At 36.5% G+C, this 19309-nt stretch overlaps 21 non-coding genes across 21 annotated transcripts; 10 read left to right on the forward strand and 11 right to left on the reverse strand.

Annotated features, from left to right (window-relative positions):
* Positions 1-445: 445 nt before the first annotated feature.
* LOC149129383 (5S ribosomal RNA) lies at positions 446-564 on the reverse strand. Its single transcript, XR_016239528.1, has one exon. It is a non-coding gene; the product is annotated as a 5S ribosomal RNA (ribosomal RNA).
* Positions 565-1258: 694 nt separating this feature from the next.
* LOC149129384 (5S ribosomal RNA) lies at positions 1259-1377 on the forward strand. The gene has a single exon (XR_016239763.1). It is a non-coding gene; the product is annotated as a 5S ribosomal RNA (ribosomal RNA).
* A 939-nt stretch (positions 1378-2316) lies between these two features.
* LOC149129385 (5S ribosomal RNA) lies at positions 2317-2435 on the reverse strand. Its single transcript, XR_016239740.1, has one exon. It is a non-coding gene; the product is annotated as a 5S ribosomal RNA (ribosomal RNA).
* A 698-nt stretch (positions 2436-3133) lies between these two features.
* Positions 3134-3252, forward strand: LOC149129386 (5S ribosomal RNA). The gene has a single exon (XR_016239283.1). It is a non-coding gene; the product is annotated as a 5S ribosomal RNA (ribosomal RNA).
* A 931-nt stretch (positions 3253-4183) lies between these two features.
* Positions 4184-4302, reverse strand: LOC149129387 (5S ribosomal RNA). Its single transcript, XR_016239381.1, has one exon. It is a non-coding gene; the product is annotated as a 5S ribosomal RNA (ribosomal RNA).
* A 694-nt stretch (positions 4303-4996) lies between these two features.
* On the forward strand, positions 4997-5115 carry LOC149129388 (5S ribosomal RNA). Its single transcript, XR_016239774.1, has one exon. It is a non-coding gene; the product is annotated as a 5S ribosomal RNA (ribosomal RNA).
* Positions 5116-6059: 944 nt separating this feature from the next.
* On the reverse strand, positions 6060-6178 carry LOC149129389 (5S ribosomal RNA). Its single transcript, XR_016239529.1, has one exon. It is a non-coding gene; the product is annotated as a 5S ribosomal RNA (ribosomal RNA).
* Positions 6179-6872: 694 nt separating this feature from the next.
* On the forward strand, positions 6873-6991 carry LOC149129390 (5S ribosomal RNA). Its single transcript, XR_016239785.1, has one exon. It is a non-coding gene; the product is annotated as a 5S ribosomal RNA (ribosomal RNA).
* A 941-nt stretch (positions 6992-7932) lies between these two features.
* LOC149129391 (5S ribosomal RNA) lies at positions 7933-8051 on the reverse strand. Its single transcript, XR_016239742.1, has one exon. It is a non-coding gene; the product is annotated as a 5S ribosomal RNA (ribosomal RNA).
* A 698-nt stretch (positions 8052-8749) lies between these two features.
* On the forward strand, positions 8750-8868 carry LOC149129392 (5S ribosomal RNA). The gene has a single exon (XR_016239456.1). It is a non-coding gene; the product is annotated as a 5S ribosomal RNA (ribosomal RNA).
* Positions 8869-9791: 923 nt separating this feature from the next.
* LOC149129393 (5S ribosomal RNA) lies at positions 9792-9910 on the reverse strand. The gene has a single exon (XR_016239382.1). It is a non-coding gene; the product is annotated as a 5S ribosomal RNA (ribosomal RNA).
* Positions 9911-10604: 694 nt separating this feature from the next.
* LOC149129394 (5S ribosomal RNA) lies at positions 10605-10723 on the forward strand. The gene has a single exon (XR_016239848.1). It is a non-coding gene; the product is annotated as a 5S ribosomal RNA (ribosomal RNA).
* A 943-nt stretch (positions 10724-11666) lies between these two features.
* Positions 11667-11785, reverse strand: LOC149129395 (5S ribosomal RNA). Its single transcript, XR_016239383.1, has one exon. It is a non-coding gene; the product is annotated as a 5S ribosomal RNA (ribosomal RNA).
* A 694-nt stretch (positions 11786-12479) lies between these two features.
* On the forward strand, positions 12480-12598 carry LOC149129396 (5S ribosomal RNA). The gene has a single exon (XR_016239960.1). It is a non-coding gene; the product is annotated as a 5S ribosomal RNA (ribosomal RNA).
* A 919-nt stretch (positions 12599-13517) lies between these two features.
* On the reverse strand, positions 13518-13636 carry LOC149129397 (5S ribosomal RNA). Its single transcript, XR_016239384.1, has one exon. It is a non-coding gene; the product is annotated as a 5S ribosomal RNA (ribosomal RNA).
* A 694-nt stretch (positions 13637-14330) lies between these two features.
* LOC149129398 (5S ribosomal RNA) lies at positions 14331-14449 on the forward strand. Its single transcript, XR_016239315.1, has one exon. It is a non-coding gene; the product is annotated as a 5S ribosomal RNA (ribosomal RNA).
* Positions 14450-15370: 921 nt separating this feature from the next.
* On the reverse strand, positions 15371-15489 carry LOC149129399 (5S ribosomal RNA). The gene has a single exon (XR_016239385.1). It is a non-coding gene; the product is annotated as a 5S ribosomal RNA (ribosomal RNA).
* Positions 15490-16183: 694 nt separating this feature from the next.
* LOC149129400 (5S ribosomal RNA) lies at positions 16184-16302 on the forward strand. The gene has a single exon (XR_016239796.1). It is a non-coding gene; the product is annotated as a 5S ribosomal RNA (ribosomal RNA).
* A 966-nt stretch (positions 16303-17268) lies between these two features.
* On the reverse strand, positions 17269-17387 carry LOC149129401 (5S ribosomal RNA). Its single transcript, XR_016239480.1, has one exon. It is a non-coding gene; the product is annotated as a 5S ribosomal RNA (ribosomal RNA).
* A 694-nt stretch (positions 17388-18081) lies between these two features.
* On the forward strand, positions 18082-18200 carry LOC149129402 (5S ribosomal RNA). Its single transcript, XR_016239429.1, has one exon. It is a non-coding gene; the product is annotated as a 5S ribosomal RNA (ribosomal RNA).
* Positions 18201-19121: 921 nt separating this feature from the next.
* Positions 19122-19240, reverse strand: LOC149129403 (5S ribosomal RNA). Its single transcript, XR_016239386.1, has one exon. It is a non-coding gene; the product is annotated as a 5S ribosomal RNA (ribosomal RNA).
* Positions 19241-19309: the final 69 nt, after the last annotated feature.

Raw genomic sequence — 19309 nt, forward strand, 5'->3', positions numbered from 1 at the left:
CAGATGATGCCCGTTGGGATGCTTAACTTTTCCAACCACATGGTTCCGGGTTCAGTCCCACTGCGTGGCACCTTGGGCAAGTGTCTTCTACTATAGTCTCGGGACGACCAAAGCTTTATGAGTGGTTTTCGTAGACGGAAACTGAAAGAAGCCCGTCGTATACATGTGTATATATATATATATATATATATATATATATATATATATATATATATATACATATATATATGTATGTATGTATGTGCGTGTATATGTTTGTGTCTGTTCCCCAACATCGCCTGACAACCGATGGTGGTGTGTATACGTCCCTGTAACTTAGCGGTTCGGCAAAAAGTGGACGATATAATGAGTGCCAGGCTTACAAAGAATAAGTCCTGATGAAAATAAATTGAATCCGCTGTTTTAGTGCTTGTTAAAATTTACAGCTTGTGTAAATGAAAAAGAATGCTTACAGCACCTAGGGTTCCCAAGCGGTCACCCATCTAAGTACTAACTAGGCTCCATGTTGATTAACTCCGGTGATCGGACGAGAACCGGTGCTTTCAACGTGATATGGCCGTTAACATCTATACTGTAAATTTTTACCTATTTATTCTATAAACTTATACTAAATCATTTTCATTTTTTAGAATGTATTCTTTTTTCTTTCATTTTGTATATAACTTGGCAATCCTTCGGTAAAAACACATTATCTTTCATCTTCACAGTGCCATCTTAGCGATCTTTCTATAAAAAACAAATTATCGTTCACCTTCACAGTACTGAACAGTTAAACGCTGGCAACAACACTTACTAATCATTCACATCATATACTACTACCTATACATTGCACACTTTAACGACTTATGAACTTTCCCTATTTTCCTTCTCATTCTTACGGTCATTTAAGTTTTTATTTGCTTGGCACCCGTTATAGACGTTCATCTTTACCAGAAAACAATTCACATTTTGTGCGCCTGTGCTTTCGAAACAATGTTATTATATGCCGGTGTAATGACGTTTTACGACCGTTATATCCATTGGGTCGGATATAAAATAGCACCAATTTATTTACAGATTATACCCAGCATTGATACTGATCGCGCAAATGAGAAATAATGAATATATGTGCGGCCGTATTTTTCGCTTTTCAGCTGCAAAAAAATAAATGTTAAAGCCTCAATTTCTATATAAATTGAAAGAAATCAAATGTTCTGAAAAACAAAATTGCTTTAGTATGATATTATAGAATAAATACATTAAAATTTACATCTCTGATGTTTACGGCCATATCACGTTGAAAACACCGGTTCTCGTCCGATCACCGAAGTTAAGCAACATCGAGCCTAGTTAGTACTTAGATGGGTGACCGCTTGGGAACCCTAGGTGCTGTAAGCATTTATTTGCTTCTTTTTAAATTTTTTTAAAAATTAATTTAAACAAATTGAATTTTGACAATATGATATGATAAAAGAAAGTGGATTCGATTTACTTTCAATATGAAATACAGACAGCATACGCAGATTAACCAAAATTCAGCGGGTGGGAACCTCTTGTAAGACTACTACTTATCCATGAAACTAGTTGACAGTGATGATCGTGCAGCTGAAAAGTTTTCCCGTGAAGATATTGAAAATAGCTTTCATGTCATGTTCACTGTTGAACAACCATCAACCTGAGAGAACAGGAACAAATAGTGTAAAGCATTCTCTCCCATAATTCAAACGATTTGCATATTCTGTGACTCTATAAAGGGAGATAATAGTTGCGTTAGTTTCTAAAAAAATTCATATGCTTTTTCTGGGAACTGGCAGTGAACTATCTCTTTCAACCTCTCGCATTCGATATGTTTGTAGGGACTGGACCACTAAGCACGAACTTTTAGTCATTGTTTGCAGCTCGCATTACCGAGGTGCCAGATGATGCCCGTTGGGATGCTTAACTTTTCCAACCACATGGTTCCGGGTTCAGTCCCACTGCGTGGCACCTTGGGCAAGTGTCTTCTACTATAGTCTCGGGACGACCAAAGCCTTAAGAGTGGTTTTGGTAGATGGAAACTGAAAGAAGCCCGTCGTATACGTGTATATATATATATATATATATATATATATATATGTATGTATGTATGTGCGTGTATATGATTGTGTCTGTTCCCCAACATCCCCTGACAACCGATGGTGGTGTGTATACGTCCCTGTAACTTAGCGGTTCGGCAAAAAGTAGACGATATAATGAGTGCCAGGCTTACAAAGAATAAGTCCTGATGAAAATAAATTGAATCCGCTGTTTTAGTGCTTGTTAAATTTTACAGCTTGTGTAAATTAAAAAGAAAAAGAATGCTTACAGCACCTAGGGTTCCCAAGCGGTCACCCATCTAAGTACTAACTAGGCTCGATGTTGCTTAACTTCGGTGATCGGACGAGAACCGGTGCTTTCAACGTGATATGGCCGTAAACATCTATACAGTAAATTTTAATCTATTTATTCTATAAACTTATACTAAATCATTTTCATTTTTTAGAATGTATTTTTCTTTCTTTCACTTTGTATATAACTTGGCAATCCTTCGGTAAAAAGACATTATCTTTCATCTTCACAGTGCCATCTTAGCGATCTTTCTATAAAAAACAAATTATCGTTCACCTTCACAGTCAGTGCTGAACAGTTAAACGCTGGCAACAACACTTACTAATCATTCACATCATATACTACTACCTATACATTGCACACTTTAACGACTTATGAACTTTCCCTATTTTCCTTCTCATTCTTACGGTCATTTAAGTTTTTATTTGCTTGGCACCCGTTATACACGTTCATCTTTACCAGAAAACAATTCACATTTTGTGCGCCAGTGCTTTCGAAACAATGTTATTATATGCCGGTGTAATGACGTTATACGACTGTTATATCCATTGGGTCGGATATAAAATAGCACCAATTTATTTACAGATTATACCCAGCATTGATACTGATCGCGCAAATGAGAAATAATGAATATATGTGCGGCCGTATTTTTCGCTTTTCAGCTGCAAAAAAATAAATGTTAAAGCCTCAATTTCTATATAAATTGAAAGAAATCAAATGTTCTGAAAAACAAAATTGCTTTAGTATGATATTATAGAATAAATACATTAAAATTTACTGCTCTGATGTTTACGGCCATATCACGTTGAAAACACCGGTTCTCGTCCGATCACCGAAGTTAATCAACATCGAGCCTAGTTAGTACTTAGATGGGTGACCGCTTGGGAACCCTAGGTGCTGTAAGCATTTTTTTTGCTTTTTTAAAAAATTAATTTAAACAAATTGAATTTTGACAATGTAATATGTTAAAAGAAAGTGGATTCGATTTACTTTCAATATGAAATACAGAAAGCATACGCAGATTAACCAAAATTGAGCGGGTGGGAACCTCTTGTAAGACTACTACTTATCCATGAAACTTGTTGACAGTGATGATCGTGCAGCTGAAAAGTTTTCCCGTGAAGATATTGAAAATAGCTTTCATGTCATGTTCACTTTTGAACAACCATCAACCTGAGAGAACAGGAACAAATAGTGTAAAGCATTCTCTCCCATAATTCAAACGATTTGCATATTCTGTGACTCTATAAAGGGAGATAATAGTTGCGTTAGTTTCTTAAAAAATTCATATGCTTGTTCTGGGAACTGGCAGTGAACTATCTCTTTCAACCTCTGGCATTCGATATGTTTGTAGGGACTGGATCACTAAGCACGAACTTTTAGTCATTGTTTGCAGCTCGCCTTACCGAGGTGCCAGATGATGCCCGTTGGGATGCTTAACTTTTCCAACCACATGGTTCCGGGTTCAGTCCCACTGCGTGGCACCTTGGGCAAGTGTCTTCTACTATAGTCTCGGGACGACCAAAGCTTTATGAGTGGTTTTGGTAGACGGAAACTGAAAGAAGCCCGTCGTATACATGTGTATATATATATATATATATATATATATATATATATATGTATGTATGTGCGTGTATATGTTTGTGTCTGTTCCCCAACATCGCCTGACAACCGATGGTGGTGTGTATACGTCCCTGTAACTTAGCGGTTCGGCAAAAAGTGGACGATATAATAAGTGCCAGGCTTACAAAGAATAAGTCCTGATGAAAATAAATTGAATCCGCTGTTTTAATGCTTGTTAAAATTTACAGCTTGTGTAAATGAAAAAGAAAAAGAATGCTTACAGCACCTAGGGTTCCCAAGCGGTCACCCATCTAAGTACTAACTAGGCTCGATGTTGCTTAACTTCGGTGATCGGACGAGAACCGGTGCTTTCAACGTGATATGGCCGTTAACATCTATACTGTAAATTTTTACCTATTTATTCTATAAACTTATACTAAATCATTTTCATTTTTTAGAATGTATTTTTTTTTCTTTCATTTTGTATATAACTTGGCAATCCTTCGGGAAAAACACATTATCTTTCATCTTCACAGTGCCATCTTAGCGATCTTTCTATAAAAAACAAATTATCGTTCACCTTCACAGTACTGAACAGTTAAACGCTGGCAACAACACTTACTAATCATTCACATCATATACTACTACCTATACATTGCACACTTTAACGACTTATGAACTTTCCCTATTTTCCTTCTCATTCTTACGGTCATTTAAGTTTTTATTTGCTTGGCACCCGTTATACACGTTCATCTTTACCAGAAAACAATTCACATTTTGTGCGCCTGTGCTTTCGAAACAATGTTATTATATGCCGGTGTAATGACGTTATACGACCGTTATATCCATTGGGTCGGATATAAAATAGCACCAATTTATTTACAGATTATACCCAGCATTGATACTGATCGCGCAAATGAGAAATAATGAATATATGTGCGGCCGCATTTTTCGCTTTTCAGCTGCAAAAAAATAAATGTTAAAGCCTCAATTTCTATATAAATTGAAAGAAATCAAATGTTCTGAAAAACAAAATTGCTTTAGTATGATATTATAGAATAAATACATTAAAATTTACTTCTCTGATGTTTACGGCCATATCACGTTGAAAACACCGGTTCTCGTCCGATCACCGAAGTTAAGCAACATCGAGCCTAGTTAGTACTTAGATGGGTGACCGCTTGGGAACCCTAGGTGCTGTAAGCATTTTTTTTGCTTTTTTTAAAAATTAATTTAAACAAATTGAATTTTGACAATGTAATATGATAAAAGAAAGTGGATTCGATTTACTTTCAATATGAAATACAGAAAGCATACGCAGATTAACCAAATTCAGCGGGTGGGAACCTCTTGTAAGACTACTACTTATCCATGAAACTTGTTGACAGTGATGATCGTGCAGCTGAAAAGTTTTCCCGTGAAGATATTGAAAATAGCTTTCATGTCATGTTCACTGTTGAACAACCATCAACCTGAGAGAACAGGAACAAATAGTGTAAAGCATTCTCTCCCATAATTCAAACGATTTGCATATTCTGTGACTCTATAAAGGGAGATAATAGTTGCGTTAGTTTCTTAAAAAATTCATATGCTTGTTCTGGGAACTAGCAGTGAACTATCTCTTTCAACCTCTGGCATTCGATATGTTTGTAGGGAATGGACCACTAAGCACGAACTTTTAGTCATTGTTTGCAGCTCGCCTTACCGAGGTGGCAGATGATGCCCGTTGGGATGCTTAACTTTTCCAACCACATGGTTCCGGGTTCAGTCCCACTGCGTGGCACCTTGGGCAAGTGTCTTCTACTATAGTCTCGGGACGACCAAAGCTTTATGAGTGGTTTTGGTAGACGGAAACTGAAAGAAGCCCGTCGTATACATGTGTATATATATATATATATATATATATATATATATATATATATACATATATATATGTATGTATGTATGTGCGTGTATATGTTTGTGTCTGTTCCCCAACATCGCCTGACAACCGATGGTGGTGTGTATACGTCCCTGTAACTTAGCGGTTCGGCAAAAAGTGGACGATATAATGAGTGCCAGGCTTACAAAGAATAAGTCCTGATGAAAATAAATTGAATCCGCTGTTTTAGTGCTTGTTAAAATTTACAGCTTGTGTAAATGAAAAAGAATGCTTACAGCACCTAGGGTTCCCAAGCGGTCACCCATCTAAGTACTAACTAGGCTCCATGTTGATTAACTCCGGTGATCGGACGAGAACCGGTGCTTTCAACGTGATATGGCCGTTAACATCTATACTGTAAATTTTTACCTATTTATTCTATAAACTTATACTAAATCATTTTCATTTTTTAGAATGTATTTTTTTTTCTTTCATTTTGTATATAACTTGGCAATCCTTCGGTAAAAACACATTATCTTTCATCTTCACAGTGCCATCTTAGCGATCTTTCTATAAAAAACAAATTATCGTTCACCTTCACAGTACTGAACAGTTAAACGCTGGCAACAACACTTACTAATCATTCACATCATATACTACTACCTATACATTGCACACTTTAACGACTTATGAACTTTCCCTATTTTCCTTCTCATTCTTACGGTCATTTAAGTTTTTATTTGCTTGGCACCCGTTATAGACGTTCATCTTTACCAGAAAACAATTCACATTTTGTGCGCCTGTGCTTTCGAAACAATGTTATTATATGCCGGTGTAATGACGTTTTACGACCGTTATATCCATTGGGTCGGATATAAAATAGCACCAATTTATTTACAGATTATACCCAGCATTGATACTGATCGCGCAAATGAGAAATAATGAATATATGTGCGGCCGTATTTTTCGCTTTTCAGCTGCAAAAAAATAAATGTTAAAGCCTCAATTTCTATATAAATTGAAAGAAATCAAATGTTCTGAAAAACAAAATTGCTTTAGTATGATATTATAGAATAAATACATTAAAATTTACTTCTCTGATGTTTACGGCCATATCACGTTGAAAACACCGGTTCTCGTCCGATCACCGAAGTTAAGCAACATCGAGCCTAGTTAGTACTTAGATGGGTGACCGCTTGGGAACCCTAGGTGCTGTAAGCATTTATTTGCTTCTTTTTAAATTTTTTAAAAAATTAATTTAAACAAATTGAATTTTGACAATATAATATGATAAAAGAAAGTGGATTCGATTTACTTTCAATATGAAATACAGACAGCATACGCATATTAACCAAAATTCAGCGGGTGGGAACCTCTTGTAAGACTACTACTTATCCATGAAACTAGTTGACAGTGATGATCGTGCAGCTGAAAAGTTTTCCCGTGAAGATATTGAAAATAGCTTTCATGTCATGTTCACTGTTGAACAACCATCAACCTGAGAGAACAGGAACAAATAGTGTAAAGCATTCTCTCCCATAATTCAAACGATTTGCATATTCTGTGACTCTATAAAGGGAGATAATAGTTGCGTTAGTTTCTAAAAAAATTCATATGCTTTTTCTGGGAACTGGCAGTGAACTATCTCTTTCAACCTCTCGCATTCGATATGTTTGTAGGGACTGGACCACTAAGCACGAACTTTTAGTCATTGTTTGCAGCTCGCATTACCGAGGTGCCAGATGATGCCCGTTGGGATGCTTAACTTTTCCAACCACATGGTTCCGGGTTCAGTCCCACTGCGTGGCACCTTGGGCAAGTGTCTTCTCCTATAGTCTCGGGACGACCAAAGCCTTAAGAGTGGTTTTGGTAGATGGAAACTGAAAGAAGCCCGTCGTATACGTGTATATATATATATATATATATATATATATATATATGTATGTATGTATGTGCGTGTATATGATTGTGTCTGTTCCCCAACATCCCCTGACAACCGATGGTGGTGTGTATACGTCCCTGTAACTTAGCGGTTCGGCAAAAAGTGGACGATATAATGAGTGCCAGGCTTACAAAGAATAAGTCCTGATGAAAATAAATTGAATCCGCTGTTTTAGTGCTTGTTAAATTTTACAGCTTGTGTAAATTAAAAAGAAAAAGAATGCTTACAGCACCTAGGGTTCCCAAGCGGTCACCCATCTAAGTACTAACTAGGCTCGATGTTGCTTAACTTCGGTGATCGGACGAGAACCGGTGCTTTCAACGTGATATGGCCGTAAACATCTATACAGTAAATTTTAATCTATTTATTCTATAAACTTATACTAAATCATTTTCATTTTTTAGAATGTATTTTTCTTTCTTTCACTTTGTATATAACTTGGCAATCCTTCGGTAAAAACACATTATCTTTCATCTTCACAGTGCCATCTTAGCGATCTTTCTATAAAAAACAAATTATCGTTCACCTTCACAGTCAGTGCTGAACAGTTAAACGCTGGCAACAACACTTACTAATCATTCACATCATATACTACTACCTATACATTGCACACTTTAACGACTTATGAACTTTCCCTATTTTCCTTCTCATTCTTACGGTCATTTAAGTTTTTATTTGCTTGGCACCCGTTATACACGTTCATCTTTACCAGAAAACAATTCACATTTTGTGCGCCAGTGCTTTCGAAACAATGTTATTATATGCCGGTGTAATGACGTTATACGACTGTTATATCCATTGGGTCGGATATAAAATAGCACCAATTTATTTACAGATTATACCCAGCATTGATACTGATCGCGCAAATGAGAAATAATGAATATATGTGCGGCCGTATTTTTCGCTTTTCAGCTGCAAAAAAATAAATGTTAAAGCCTCAATTTCTATATAAATTGAAAGAAATCAAATGTTCTGAAAAACAAAATTGCTTTAGTATGATATTATAGAATAAATACATTAAAATTTACTGCTCTGATGTTTACGGCCATATCACGTTGAAAACACCGGTTCTCGTCCGATCACCGAAGTTAATCAACATCGAGCCTAGTTAGTACTTAGATGGGTGACCGCTTGGGAACCCTAGGAGCTGTAAGCATTTTTTTTGCTTTTTTAAAAAATTAATTTAAACAAATTGAATTTTGACAATGTAATATGTTAAAAGAAAGTGGATTCGATTTACTTTCAATATGAAATACAGAAAGCATACGCAGATTAACCAAAATTGAGCGGGTGGGAACCTCTTGTAAGACTACTACTTATCCATGAAACTTGTTGACAGTGATGATCGTGCAGCTGAAAAGTTTTCCCGTGAAGATATTGAAAATAGCTTTCATGTCATGTTCACTTTTGAACAACCATCAACCTGAGAGAACAGGAACAAATAGTGTAAAGCATTCTCTCCCATAATTCAAACGATTTGCATATTCTGTGACTCTATAAAGGGAGATAATAGTTGCGTTAGTTTCTTAAAAAATTCATATGCTTGTTCTGGGAACTGGCAGTGAACTATCTCTTTCAACCTCTGGCATTCGATATGTTTGTAGGGACTGGACCACTAAGCACGAACTTTTAGTCATTGTTTGCAGCTCGCCTTACCGCGGTGCCAGATGATGCCCGTTGGGATGCTTAACTTTTCCAACCACATGGTTCCGGGTTCAGTCCCACTGCGTGGCACCTTGGGCAAGTGTCTTCTACTATAGTCTCGGGACGACCAAAGCTTTATGAGTGGTTTTGGTAGACGGAAACTGAAAGAAGCCCGTCGTATACATGTGTATATATATATATATATATATATATATATGTATGTATGTGCGTGTATATGTTTGTGTCTGTTCCCCAACATCGCCTGACAACCGATGGTGGTGTGTATACGTCCCTGTAACTTAGCGGTACGGCAAAAAGTGGACGATATAATAAGTGCCAGGCTTACAAAGAATAAGTCCTGATGAAAATAAATTGAATCCGCTGTTTTAATGCTTGTTAAAATTTACAGCTTGTGTAAATGAAAAAGAAAAAGAATGCTTACAGCACCTAGGGTTCCCAAGCGGTCACCCATCTAAGTACTAACTAGGCTCGATGTTGCTTAACTTCGGTGATCGGACGAGAACCGGTGCTTTCAACGTGATATGGCCGTTAACATCTATACTGTAAATTTTTACCTATTTATTCTATAAACTTATACTAAATCATTTTCATTTTTTAGAATGTATTTTTTTTTCTTTCATTTTGTATATAACTTGGCAATCCTTCGGTAAAAACACATTATCTTTCATCTTCACAGTGCCATCTTAGCGATCTTTCTATAAAAAACAAATTATCGTTCACCTTCACAGTACTGAACAGTTAAACGCTGGCAACAACACTTACTAATCATTCACATCATATACTACTACCTATACATTGCACACTTTAACGACTTATGAACTTTCCCTATTTTCCTTCTCATTCTTACGGTCATTTAAGTTTTTATTTGCTTGGCACCCGTTATACACGTTCATCTTTACCAGAAAACAATTCACATTTTGTGCGCCTGTGCTTTCGAAACAATGTTATTATATGCCGGTGTAATGACGTTATACGACCGTTATATCCATTGGGTCGGATATAAAATAGCACCAATTTATTTACAGATTATACCCAGCATTGATACTGATCGCGCAAATGAGAAATAATGAATATATGTGCGGCCGTATTTTTCGCTTTTCAGCTGCAAAAAAATAAATGTTAAAGCCTCAATTTCTATATAAATTGAAAGAAATCAAATGTTCTGAAAAACAAAATTGCTTTAGTATGATATTATAGAATAAATACATTAAAATTTACTTCTCTGATGTTTACGGCCATATCACGTTGAAAACACCGGTTCTCGTCCGAACACCGAAGTTAAGCAACATCGAGCCTAGTTAGTACTTAGATGGGTGACCGCTTGGGAACCCTAGGTGCTGTAAGCATTTTTTTTGCTTTTTTAAAAAATTAATTTAAACAAATTGAATTTTGACAATGTAATATGATAAAAGAAAGTGGATTCGATTTACTTTCAATATGAAATACAGAAAGCATACGCAGATTAACCAAAATTCAGCGGGTGGGAACCTCTTGTAAGACTACTACTTATCCATGAAACTTGTTGACAGTGATGATCGTGCAGCTGAAAAGTTTTCCCGTGAAGATATTGAAAATAGCTTTCATGTCATGTTCACTGTTGAACAACCATCAACCTGAGAGAACAGGAACAAATAGTGTAAAGCATTCTCTCCCATAATTCAAACGATTTGCATATTCTGTGACTCTATAAAGGGAGATAATAGTTGCGTTAGTTTCTTAAAAAATTCATATGCTTGTTCTGGGAACTGGCAGTGAACTATCTCTTTCAACCTCTGGCATTCGATATGTTTGTAGGGACTGGACCACTAAGCACGAACTTTTAGTCATTGTTTGCAGCTCGCCTTACCGAGGTGCCAGATGATGCCCGTTGGGATGCTTAACTTTTCCAACCACATGGTTCCGGGTTCAGTCCCACTGCGTGGCACCTTGGGCAAGTGTCTTCTACTATAGTCTCGGGACGACCAAAGCTTTATGAGTGGTTTTGGTAGACGGAAACTGAAAGAAGCCCGTCGTATACATGTGTATATATATATATATATATATATATATATATATATATATATATATATATGTATGTATGTGCGTGTATATGTTTGTGTCTGTTCCCCAACATCGCCTGACAACCGATGGTGGTGTGTATACGTCCCTGTAACTTAGCGGTTCGGCAAAAAGTGGACGATATAATAAGTGCCAGGCTTACAAAGAATAAATCCTGATGAAAATAAATTGAATCCGCTGTTTTAATGCTTGTTAAAATTTACAGCTTGTGTAAATGAAAAAGAAAACGAATGCTTACAGCACCTAGGGTTCCCAAGCGGTCACCCATCTAAGTACTAACTAGGCTCGATGTTGCTTAACTTCGGTGATCGGACGAGAACCGGTGCTTTCAACGTGATATGGCCGTTAACATCTATACTGTAAATTTTTACCTATTTATTCTATAAACTTATACTAAATCATTTTCATTTTTTAGAATGTATTTTTTTTTCTTTCATTTTGTATATAACTTGGCAATCCTTCGGTAAAAACACATTATCTTTCATCTTCACAGTGCCATCTTAGCGATCTTTCTATAAAAAACAAATTATCGTTCACCTTCACAGTGCTGAACAGTTAAACGCTGGCAACAACACTTACTAATCATTCACATCATATACTACTACCTATACATTGCACACTTTAACGACTTATGAACTTTCCCTATTTTCCTTCTCATTCTTACGGTCATTTAAGTTTTTATTTGCTTGGCACCCGTTATACACGTTCATCTTTACCAGAAAACAATTCACATTTTGTGCGCCTGTGCTTTCGAAACAATGTTATTATATGCCGGTGTAATGACGTTATACGACCGTTATATCCAATGGGTCGGATATAAAATAGCACCAATTTATTTACAGATTATACCCAGCATTGATACTGATCGCGCAAATGAGAAATAATGAATATATGTGCGGCCGTATTTTTCGCTTTTCAGCTGCAAAAAAATAAATGTTAAAGCCTCAATTTCTATATAAATTGAAAGAAATCAAATGTTCTGAAAAATAAAATTGCTTTAGTATGATATTATAGAATAAATACATTAAAATTTACTTCTCTGACGTTTACGGCCATATCACGTTGAAAACACCGGTTCTCGTCCGAACACCGAAGTTAAGCAACATCGAGCCTAGTTAGTACTTAGATGGGTGACCGCTTGGGAACCCTAGGTGCTGTAAGCATTTTTTTTGCTTTTTTAAAAAATTAATTTAAACAAATTGAATTTTGACAATGTAATATGATGAAAGAAAGTGGATTCGATTTACTTTCAATATGAAATACAGAAAGCATACGCAGATTAACCAAAATTCAGCGGGTGGGAACCTCTTGTAAGACTACTACTTATCCATGAAACTTGTTGACAGTGATGATCGTGCAGCTGAAAAGTTTTCCCGTGAAGATATTGAAAATAGCTTTCATGTCATGTTCACTGTTGAACAACCATCAACCTGAGAGAACAGGAACAAATAGTGTAAAGCATTCTCTCCCATAATTCAAACGATTTGCATATTCTGTGACTCTATAAAGGGAGATAATAGTTGCGTTAGTTTCTTAAAAAATTCATATGCTTGTTCTGGGAACTGGCAGTGAACTATCTCTTTCAACCTCTGGCATTCGATATGTTTGTAGGGACTGGACCACTAAGCACGAACTTTTAGTCATTGTTTGCAGCTCGCCTTACCGAGGTGCCAGATGATGCCCGTTGGGATGCTTAACTTTTCCAACCACATGGTTCCGGGTTCAGTCCCACTGCGTGGCACCTTGGGCAAGTGTCTTCTACTATAGTCTCGGGACGACCAAAGCTTTATGAGTGGTTTTGGTAGACGGAAACTGAAAGAAGCCCGTCGTATACATGTGTATATATATATATATATATATATATGTATGTATGTGCGTGTATATGTTTGTGTCTGTTCCCCAACATCGCCTGACAACCGATGGTGGTGTGTATACGTCCCTGTAACTTAGCGGTTCGGCAAAAAGTGGACGATATAATAAGTGCCAGGCTTACAAAGAATAAGTCCTGATGAAAATAAATTGAATCCGCTGTTTTAATGCTTGTTAAAATTTACAGCTTGTGTAAATGAAAAAGAAAAAGAATGCTTACAGCACCTAGGGTTCCCAAGCGGTCACCCATCTAAGTACTAACTAGGCTCGATGTTGCTTAACTTCGGTGATCGGACGAGAACCGGTGCTTTCAACGTGATATGGCCGTTAACATCTATACTGTAAATTTTTACCTATTTATTCTATAAACTTATACTAAATCATTTTCATTTTTTAGAATGTATTTTTTTTTCTTTCATTTTGTATATAACTTGGCAATCCTTCGGTAAAAACACATTATCTTTCATCTTCACAGTGCCATCTTAGCGATCTTTCTATAAAAAACAAATTATCGTTCACCTTCACAGTACTGAACAGTTAAACGCTGGCAACAACACTTACTAATCATTCACATCATATACTACTACCTATACATTGCACACTTTAACGACTTATGAACTTTCCCTATTTTCCTTCTCATTCTTACGGTCATTTAAGTTTTTATTTGCTTGGCACCCGTTATACACGTTCATCTTTACCAGAAAACAATTCACATTTTGTGCGCCTGTGCTTTCGAAACAATGTTATTATATGCCGGTGTAATGACGTTATACGACCGTTATATCCATTGGGTCGGATATAAAATAGCACCAATTTATTTACAGATTATACCCAGCATTGATACTGATCGCGCAAATGAGAAATAATGAATATATGTGCGGCCGTATTTTTCGCTTTTCAGCTGCAAAAAAATAAATGTTAAAGCCTCAATTTCTATATAAATTGAAAGAAATCAAATGTTCTGAAAAACAAAATTGCTTTAGTATGATATTATAGAATAAATACATTAAAATTTACTTCTCTGATGTTTACGGCCATATCACGTTGAAAACACCGGTTCTCGTCCGAACACCGAAGTTAAGCAACATCGAGCCTAGTTAGTACTTAGATGGGTGACCGCTTGGGAACCCTAGGTGCTGTAAGCATTTTTTTTGCTTTTTTAAAAAATTAATTTAAACAAATTGAATTTTGACAATGTAATATGATAAAAGAAAGTGGATTCGATTTACTTTCAATATGAAATACAGAAAGCATACGCAGATTAACCAAAATTGAGCGGGTGGGAACCTCTTGTAAGACTACTACTTATCCATGAAACTTGTTGACAGTGATGATCGTGCAGCTGAAAAGTTTTCCCGTGAAGATATTGAAAATAGCTTTCATGTCATGTTCACTGTTGAACAACCATCAACCTGAGAGAACAGGAACAAATAGTGTAAAGCATTCTCTCCCATAATTCAAACGATTTGCATATTCTGTGACTCTATAAAGGGAGATAATAGTTGCGTTAGTTTCTTAAAAAATTCATATGCTTGTTCTGGGAACTGGCAGTGAACTATCTCTTTCAACCTCTGGCATTCGATATGTTTGTAGGGACTGGACCACTAAGCACGAACTTTTAGTCATTGTTTGCAGCTCGCCTTACCGAGGTGCCAGATGATGCCCGTTGGGATGCTTAACTTTTCCAACCACATGGTTCCGGGTTCAGTCCCACTGCGTGGCACCTTGGGCAAGTGTCTTCTACTATAGTCTCGGGACGACCAAAGCTTTATGAGTGGTTTTGGTAGACGGAAACTGAAAGAAGCCCGTCGTATACATGTGTATATATATATATATATATATATATATGTATGTATGTGCGTGTATATGTTTGTGTCTGTTCCCCAACATCGCCTGACAACCGATGGTGGTGTGTATACGTCCCTGTAACTTAGCGGTTCGGCAAAAAGTGGACGATATAATAAGTGCCAGGCTTACAAAGAATAAGTCCTGATGAAAATAAATTGAATCTGCTGTTTTAATGCTTGTTAAAATTTACAGCTTGTGTAAATGAAAAAGAAAAAGAATGCTTACAGCACCTAGGGTTCCCAAGCGGTCACCCATCTAAGTACTAACTAGGCTCGATGTTGCTTAACTTCGGTGATCGGACGAGAACCGGTGCTTTCAACGTGATATGGCCGTTAACATCTATACCGTAAATTTTTACCTATTTATTCTATAAACTTATACTAAATCATTTTCATTTTTTAGAATGTATTTTTTTTTCTTTCATTTTGTATATAACTTGGCAATCCTTCGGTAAAAACACATTATCTTTCATCTTCACAGTGCCATCTTAGCGATCTTTCTATAAAAAACAATTTATCGTTCACCTTCACAGTACTGAACAGTTAAACGCTGGCAACAACACTTACTAATCATTCACATCATATACTACTACCTATACATTGCACACTTTAACGACTTATGAACTTTCCCTATTTTCCTTCTCATTCTTACGGTCATTTAAGTTTTTATTTGCTTGGCACCCGTTATACACGTTCATCTTTACCAGAAAACAATTCACATTTTGTGCGCCTGTGCTTTCGAAACAATGTTATTATATGCCGGTGTAATGACGTTATACGACCGTTATATCCATTGGGTCGGATATAAAATAGCACCAATTTATTTACAGATTATACCCAGCATTGATACTGATCGCGCAAATGAGAAATAATGAATATATGTGCGGCCGTATTTTTCGCTTTTCAGCTGCAAAAAAATAAATGTTAAAGCCTCAATTTCTATATAAATTGAAAGAAATCAAATGTTCTGAAAAACAAAATTGCTTTAGTATGATATTATAGAATAAATACATTAAAATTTACTTCCCTGAAGTTTACGGCCATATCACGTTGAAAACACCGGTTCTCGTCCGATCACCGAAGTTAAGCAACATCGAGCCTAGTTAGTACTTAGATGGGTGACCGCTTGGGAACCCTAGGTGCTGTAAGCATTTTTTTTGCTTCTTTTAAAATTTTGTTAAAAATTAATTTAAACAAATTGAATTTTGACAATATAATATGATAAAAGAAAGTGGATTCGATTTACTTTCAATATGAAATACAGACAGCATACGCAGATTAACCAAAATTCAGCGGGTGGGAACCTCTTGTAAGACTACTACTTATCCATGAAACTTGTTGACAGTGATGATCGTGCAGCTGAAAAGTTTTCCCGTGAAGATATTGAAAATAGCTTTCATGTCATGTTCACTGTTGAACAACCATCAACCTGAGAGAACAGGAACAAATAGTGTAAAGCATTCTCTCCCATAATTCAAACGATTTGCATATTCTGTGACTCTATAAAGGGAGATAATAGTTGCGTTAGTTTCTAAAAAAATTCATATGCTTGTTCTGGGAACTGGCAGTGAACTATCTCTTTCAACCTCTCGCATTCGATATGTTTGTAGGGACTGGACCACTAAGCACGAACTTTTAGTCATTGTTTGCAGCTCGCCTTACCGAGGTGCCAGATGATGCCCGTTGGGATGCTTAACTTTTCCAACCACATCGTTCCGGGTTCAGTCCCACTGCGTGGCACCTTGGGCAAGTGTCTTCTACTATAGTCTCGGGACGACCAAAGCCTTATGAGTGGTTTTGGTAGACGGAAACTGAAAGAAGCCCGTCGTATACATGTGTATATATATATATATATATATATATATATATATATATATATATATATATATATATATATATGTATGTATGTGCGTGTATATGTTTGTGTCTGTTCCCCAACATCGCCTGACAACCGATGGTGGTGTGTATACGTCCCTGTAACTTAGCGGTTCGGCAAAAAGTGGACGATATAATAAGTGCCAGGCTTACAAAGAATAAGTCCTGATGAAAATAAATTGAATAGGCTGTTTTAATGCTTGTTAAAATTTACAGCTTGTGTAAATGAAAAAGAAAACGAATGCTTACAGCACCTAGGGTTCCCCGGCGGTCACCCATCTAAGTACTAACTAGGCTCGATGTTGCTTAACTTCGGTGATCGGACGAGAACCGGTGCTTTCAACGTGATATGGCCGTTAACATCTATACTGTAAATTTTTACCTATTTATTCTATAAACTTATACTAAATCATTTTCATTTTTTAGAATGTATTTTTTTTTCTTTCATTTTGTATATAACTTGGCAATCCTTCGGTAAAAACACATTATCTTTCATCTTCACAGTGCCATCTTAGCGATCTTTCTATAAAAAACAAATTATCGTTCACCTTCACAGTACTGAACAGTTAAACGCTGGCAACAACACTTACTAATCATTCACATCATATACTACTACCTATACATTGCACACTTTAACGACTTATGAACTTTCCCTATTTTCCTTCTCATTCTTACGGTCATTTAAGTTTTTATTTGCTTGGCACCCGTTATACACGTTCATCTTTACCAGAAAACAATTCACATTTTGTGCGCCTGTGCTTTCGAAACAATGTTATTATATGCCGGTGTAATGACGTTATACGACCGTTATATCCATTGGGTCGGATATAAAATAGCACCAATTTATTTACAGATTATACCCAGCATTGATACTGATCGCGCAAATGAGAAATAATGAATATATGTGCGGCCGTATTTTTCGCTTTTCAGCTGCAAAAAAATAAATGTTAAAGCCTCAATTTCTATATAAATTGAAAGAAATCAAATGTTCTGAAAAACAAAATTGCTTTAGTATGATATTATAGAATAAATACATTAAAATTTACTTCTCTGATGTTTACGGCCATATCACGTTGAAAACACCGGTTCTCGTCCGAACACCGAAGTTAAGCAACATCGAGCCTAGTTAGTACTTAGATGGGTGACCGCTTGGGAACCCTAGGTGCTGTAAGCATTTTTTTTGCTTTTTTAAAAAATTAATTTAAACAAATTGAATTTTGACAATGTAATATGATAAAAGAAAGTGGATTCGATTTACTTTCAATATGAAATACAGAAAGCATACGCAGATTAACCAAAATTCAGCGGGTGGGAACCTCTTGTAAGACTACTACTTATCCATGAAACTTGTTGACAGTGATGATCGTGCAGCTGAAAAGTTTTCCCGTGAAGATATTGAAAATAGCTTTCATGTCATGTTCACTGTTGAACAACCATCAACCTGAGAGAACAGGAACAAATAGTGTAAAGCATTCTCTCCCATAATTCAAACGATTTGCATATTCTGTGACTCTATAAAGGGAGATAATAGTTGCGTTAGTTTCTTAAAAAATTCATATGCTTGTTCTGGGAACTGGCAGTGAACTATCTCTTTCAACCTCTGGCATTCGATATGTTTGTAGGGACTGGACCACTAAGCACGAACTTTTAGTCATTGTTTGCAGCTCGCCTTACCGAGGTGCCAGATGATGCCCGTTGGGATGCTTAACTTTTCCAACCACATGGTTCCGGGTTCAGTCCCACTGCGTGGCACCTTGGGCAAGTGTCTTCTACTATAGTCTCGGGACGACCAAAGCTTTATGAGTGGTTTTGGTAGACGGAAACTGAAAGAAGCCCGTCGTATACATGTGTATATATATATATATATATATATATATGTATGTATGTGCGTGTATATGTTTGTGTCTGTTCCCCAACATCGCCTGACAACCGATGGTGGTGTGTATACGTCCCTGTAACTTAGCGGTTCGGCAAAAAGTGGACGATATAATAAGTGCCAGGCTTACAAAGAATAAGTCCTGATGAAAATAAATTGAATCCGCTGTTTTAATGCTTGTTAAAATTTACAGCTTGTGTAAATGAAAAAGAAAAAGAATGCTTACAGCACCTAGGGTTCCCAAGCGGTCACCCATCTAAGTACTAACTAGGCTCGATGTTGCTTAACTTCGGTGATCGGACGAGAACCGGTGCTTTCAACGTGATATGGCCGTTAACATCTATACCGTAAATTTTTACCTATTTATTCTATAAACTTATACTAAATCATTTTCATTTTTTAGAATG

Source organism: Octopus bimaculoides, unplaced genomic scaffold (assembly GCF_046866305.1).
Source record: "Octopus bimaculoides isolate indiv1 unplaced genomic scaffold, ASM4686630v1 contig39, whole genome shotgun sequence".
Taxonomy (NCBI): domain Eukaryota; kingdom Metazoa; phylum Mollusca; class Cephalopoda; order Octopoda; family Octopodidae; genus Octopus; species Octopus bimaculoides.